Source organism: Myotis davidii, unplaced genomic scaffold (genome assembly GCF_000327345.1).
Source record: "Myotis davidii unplaced genomic scaffold, ASM32734v1 scaffold102, whole genome shotgun sequence".
Classification (NCBI taxonomy): domain Eukaryota; kingdom Metazoa; phylum Chordata; class Mammalia; order Chiroptera; family Vespertilionidae; genus Myotis; species Myotis davidii.
In genome coordinates, this window is record NW_006293778.1 from 1,789,892 (window position 1) to 1,796,216 (window position 6,325).

Sequence of the window (6,325 nt, forward strand, 5' to 3'; positions counted from 1 at the left end):
CCTGCTGTAACTCTGGTTTGATCTTGGTTGATTTTGCTTGTGATTGTGTTTTTAAAACACACACGCAGTTCAAGTGTCTACATAGCCTGAGTTTCTGTGAGGAAGTATCTGTAGAAGACAGTGAAGAAATTGACTAGACAGTTAAAAATTAGTTTAGCCTGAATGTGTGAAATCATTCAACTGGATTTAGACTTTCCAACCTGAAGGCTATTCAATTTAGCTGTTTGGTAAGGCCCAACTGCAGTCTTAGCAAAACCCAGCCTGGCTGTTGGAAGCTCCTTAACAATAAAAAACATTTTATGTGAAATATCCAATAATGATTTATGTCAGTGGAACACAAACATGTGGTTTGCATTTCCCTTGAAATATGCATGAGGTTAAAATGAAAGGGCTGGTCTCATTTGAAAAGAGGATGCTTGTGCCCTGGCTGGCATGCTTAGTGGTTAGAGCAGGGGGTCCTCAAACTACGGCCCGCGGGCCACATGCAAATACCAATATTGTATTTGTTCCCGTTTTGTTTTTTTTTACTTCAAAATAAGATATGTGCAGTGTGCATAGGAATTTGTCCATAGTTTTTTTTTTAAACTATAGGCCGGCCCTCCAATGGTCTGAGGGACAGTAAACTGGCCCCCTGTTTAAAAAGTTTGAGGACGCCTGGGTTAGAGCATTGGCCTGCAGACCTAAGGGTGCAGGTTCGATTCCCAGTCAAGGACATGTATCTAGGTTACAGGTTCGACCGCCAGCTCCAGTCGGGCGTGTGCCAGCAGCAATTGATGTGTCTCTCTCACATTGATGTCTCTCTCTCCTTGCTCCTTCCCTTCCACTCTCTCTCTCTAAAAAAAAAAAAAGGAAAAAATATCCTCGAGTGAGAATTAACAACAAAAAATATGAATAAAAAAATAAGAAAGAGGATACTTGGTCTTGCTGATCTCATCCTTAGTTGGAAAGCAGAGGGAGACATTTTGCCTACCTAAAAATACTCTCAATCCTGTAGTTTCTAATTAATGAGCAAAAAGGAGAAACTAATTTTGAATTCTAACGGGGGGCGGGGGGGGGAGCACCATCAAATGCTTAAGGATTTAAAATATTTTATGTAATTCAAAGTACAATATCTATGTATTTTCCCTCTGAAGCAATCCTTATTTTTAAACATTTTCTTGACCATGACCCAGGACAAAAATGACAGAAGAGGCTGGGTAAAAGCGAAGACCCTGCAGAGTTCTCTCATCCTAGGGAAAGCTGCATGTGAGAACCTTTAGTCCCAGTGGTGCAACCTTCCTGATGCCATGACCCTTTAATACAGTTCCTCATGTTGTGGTGACCCCCAATTTCACTGTTACAAATTGAACATCATTAAAGCATAGTGATTAATCACAAAGCAATATGCAATTATATATGTTTTTTCTGATGGTCTTAGACGACCCCTGTGAAAGAGTCGTTCGACCCCCAAAGGGGTCGCGACCCATAGGTTGAGAAACGCTGCTCTAGACCCTTGTTCCTCAAAGTGAGGTCTGCAGGCCAGCAGCATCAGCATCTCCGGGCAGCCTGTTGGGAAGGCTGAAGCTCAAGCTGCACCTTGGACCTAAAGGATAAGAATCGGCATTGAACAAGCTCCTGAGGTGACTCACAGGCACATTAAAACTGAGAAGCACTGCTGCTTGTTGAGATATGGACTCAGGAGACAAGTTTCAGCTGCTCTGTGTCAGCTCTTCCCTATCCCACTTCAAGGTGACAGTGGTTGAAGGTCGGCAATTCTGTCCCTGGGGCCTTTTCTCTCATTCTTGAGGTCCTTGCTAAAGAACTGGGCTCTTACTGTGTGCCGGCCACTTTTCTAAATGCTTTATATATATTAAATTACTTAATGCTTGAAGCAAATTTATGAGGTAGCATTTGTTTTAATAATTCTTTATGGTTGAAAGCATTGCATATAAGCATATTTTTTTAATGGTTATCTCTCTCCTCCCCCAATATTTTTACTGATTTCAGAGAAGAAGGGGAAAAGGAGAGCCAGAGCTTGAAACATCAATGAGAGAAACTCATTGATCGGCTGCCTCCTCATGCCCCCTACTGGGGATCGAGTCCACAACCCAGGCATATGCCCTGACAGGGAATCGAACTGCAACCTCCTGGTTCATAGATTGATGCTCAACTGCTGAGCCACACTGGCCAGGTAGCACATGAGGAAACTGAGGCACACAGGAGTAACTTGCTCAAAGGTTGACAGCTTGTACATCATAAAGCCTGGCTTCAAACAAAGGTACTCCAGAGCTCAGCCTCTTAGCCACTAACCACTACACTGCATTGCCTCTGAGTAACATGTGGATTATGAAAACCCTGTTCTAAGTAGTACCCATGAAGAAAACATAGGCAGGAAAATCTCAGACGTCTCACGTAGTAATATTTTGCTGATACATCGCCGAGAGCAAGGGAAACAAAGGGGAAAATAAACAAATGGAACTACATCAAATTAAAAATCTTCTGTATAGCAAAGGAAACTATGAACAAAATGAAAAGGGAGCCCACTGTATGGGAGAACATATTTGCCAATGATACATCTGATAAGGGGTTAGTTTCCAAAATATATAAAGAATTTATATGCCTCAACACCAGGAAGACAAACAATCCAATTAAAAAAATGGGCAAAGAACCGAATAGACACTTCTCCAAAGAGGACATACAGATGGATGAAAAAATGCTCAAAGTCACTGATCATCAGAGAGATGCAAATTAAAAAACTTCAATGAGTTATCACCTCATGCCTGCCAGAATGGTTACCGACAATAAATCAACAAACAAGTGCTGGTGAGGATGTGGAGAAAAGGGAAAACCTTAGCGCATTGTTGGTGGGAATGCAGACTGGTATAGCCACTATGAAAAACAGTATGGAGATTCCTCAAAAAATTAAAAATGGAACTGCCTTTTGACCCAGCGATTCCACTTCTGGGAATATATACTAACAATCCTGAAAACACCAATCAGAACCAATATATGCACCCCTGTGTTCATAAGCAGCATTATTTATAATAGCCAAAATCTGGAAACAGCCCAAATGGCCATCAATAGATGAGTGGATAAACAAGCCATGGAATACTATCTTAAAAATAAAAGGCTAATATGCAAATGGTCATTACGCATGATCAGCAGGAGGCTTTGTTCCCCGCCCAGCGGGGCTTGACAGGGGACCTGAGGCTGCGACCTCCATCTGCTGGGGCTTGATGGGGTGGGGCCAGCCGGGTCTGGGTCTCATGCAATTTCGAGGCACACGTGGGTGGGCGGGGACTTGACTCTGGGTCCTGCGGCGTGCTCAAGACTCTGACAGGAGGGAGATTTTCATATACATTTTACTAATTTTCTTTCATCTCTGACACTTCTATTATAAAGGGCAAATAGCAATATTAAACTATTTTCTCTAATTAATTCCCTTTTAATGTGCATGAATTTCATGCACCGGGCCACTATTGAGGTTATAAAAAAGAAGGAACTCTTACCTTTTGTGACAGCATGGATGGACCTGGAGATTATTATGCTAAGTGAAATAAGCTAGGCACAGAAAGACAAATACTATATGATCTCACTAATACATGGAATCTAATAAACAAAATAAACTGATGAACAAAATAGAATCAGAGGCATGGGTACATGGAACAGACTGACAGATCTCAGAGTGGTGGGGGGTTGGGAGGAGAGTGGATAAAAGAAAGTGAAGAGATTAGACAAAGAACATATATACATAGCCCATGGACACAGACAGTGTGGTGGCCAGGGGAGGGGAGAGGGGCTGGGGCTGGGTGGAGATGGGCAAAGGGGGAGAAAATAGGGGACATCTGTAATAGTGTCAACAACAATAATAAGTAAATTTAACTTAATTAAAAGATGACAAAATTAACAGTTAGGAAGACATCATAGAAATGACAAAAGAGCCCCAAAATACATTCAAAGTATGAGAGGCATATTGGGTCATGAACTATTTCTCATACTTGTCCAAATCAGTAGGTAGAACCCTCACATGTGTTAGAGATAGAGGCAGAGACTGGAACTTACAGAGTTTATGCTGCTCACAATTCCAAGAAATGTATTTTGAAAGATTAGGAAAACCTAGTCTTATATTCATTTCAGTTCTTCTGCTGCAGTTGTAGTTCTGTTTTTCTTAAAAATATATTTTTATTGAGTGCAGAGAGGAAGGGAAAGGGAGAGAGAGACAGAAACATCAATGATGAGACATATCGATTGGTTGCTTCCTGCATGCACCCCAACCAGGGGCCAAGCCTGCAACTGAGGCACGTGCTCTTGACTGGAATTGAACCCAGAACCCTTCAGTCCACAGACTACTAGTAAGGTTCTATCCACTGAGCAAACTGGCTAGGGCTGTAGTTCTGTTTTGATGCTATTCCTAAAATGCCAATCCCCAAATCCCTTAGTTTTTCTGGGAATATTTGGGTACTCTGAGGGCACATTATGGAGTGATAACTCAGGGTTCATTTCATGGGATTGTTCTGTGGGACTAGTTCTCACCATATTCCAGGCCTGCATGGTTACAGAGGACTCAAAACTTATTCTGGGCCATTTTTTGGTGTACAGGCTGTCAGATTATAAAATAAAAAAGCTGTGGCCTTGGGTTGATAAGCTTCCTTTATCTATATTCTTGCTCTACTCAGTAAAATCATTCTATCCACCATGTACCCCAATAGGAAATTATTGCACATACATGTTAATGGAAAGCCATTCACACACTCATCTCCTCTCTCAGTGAAATCTATTTCCAACATTAGCAAGCAGAGAGAGGTATACTTGTGTGAGTCTGGGATCTACTGAAAATACTTTGTACCGTAGGCTGACGCTGAGTAAGCTGTTCTGGTCATGCGGAAAGTGGGGTTAGGGGGGATTGCTCCCCTGACCTTCTCTGTCTATTCTCTGAGATCTGGTCTTCAGCACAGTTCAGCATCACTGGCCAATGGAAAGTGGTGTAGTACAAAGAATACTACACTGGGACTTTGAAGATCCAACCACAACTATGTAGCTTATTAGCTATGTAAGCTTAGGTACATTACTTTAACCAAACTGAAAACTGGAATTGAGGTTCCTACCCAAGGTTTCTTGTGAGAATTAAATGAGGCCACCTGTTGAAAGCCCCAGGATGATGCCTGCTACCTTGTAAGTACTCCATATGTGTTCGTTTTCCCCCTTTCTTGTAGCTCTATCCTGGGACTTGGGGTCCACTTTAAGCACAAGTCCACACAACTAGTTCTCCCCTCTATCCTCCACTCTTTTAATTAATCTCCTCAAAACCCTCCCCTCTGAGACTCCTGGAGAACCTAGAGCCCCTTCTCAATGTCCTGTCCTGGCTTTGCTTTCCCTTTATCTCAGCCCTGGAGTACAGTACTTATACTGAGACGAGAGGCCCGATGCACGAAGATTCATGCAAGAATAGGCCTTCCTTCCCCTGGCTGCTGGCACTGGCTCCCCTCCAGCACCTTGGACCCGGGTCTTCATTCTGGCCACCGCCTTCCACCTTTGCTTAGGGCCAGAGCCGCCTCCCACCCACCGCAGCCAGCTCCATGGCTGCCGCCCAGAGGCTGGCCCTTGGTGGCTGGCTGGGGCTTGTGGGAAGTCAAGAGTCCTGCCCGAAGGAAGCCAAGAGTCCTGCCTAAAGGAAGCCAAGTGTCCTGCCCGCTCTGGCCAGCTCCGTGACTCCAGCCGGTGCCAACATCTTTGTGGCTATGGGCACTGCCATCTTTGTCATGGAGTGACAGTTAATTTGCATATTACCCTTTTATTAGTATAAATTAGCTCCATGGCCAAGAGTCTCTGCTGCTGTGAGTCCTGCATCCCTGAGAGGCTGGGCAGGAGCTGAAGGATCAACAGAGAGCTAGACTGGTGTGGACTAGAGAACTCAGGTGTGTATGACTTGGGTCCTATGTGTATGTGTGTGTTTTAGGGAGAAAACTATTGATTATTAGTAAGAAAATAGGACAATTTTATAATGTTCTTATCATATGTTAAGTGCTTTACATACTTTTCCATATTTATCCATACAGCAGCTCTGCAAGATAGGTATTACTATTGCACTTTGCAAATGAGAAAACAGGCTCTGAGAAGTTAAGTAACTTGCTTAAAGTTATACAGCTAGTAAGGAGCTGTGGCAGAGAAAATGCTACGTGTTCACCACACTATTTCCTTTCTGGGCAAGAAGGATGATGGTATTTTCAGTCTCTTGTATTTTAATTAGGGCCATGTGGCTGGATTTTAGCTAATGGAATTGGATGGAGTTGATGTAAGTCAGTTCTAGTACTGGCTCCTGAAAGAGTCCCTCGAGGTTCTGCTTTCC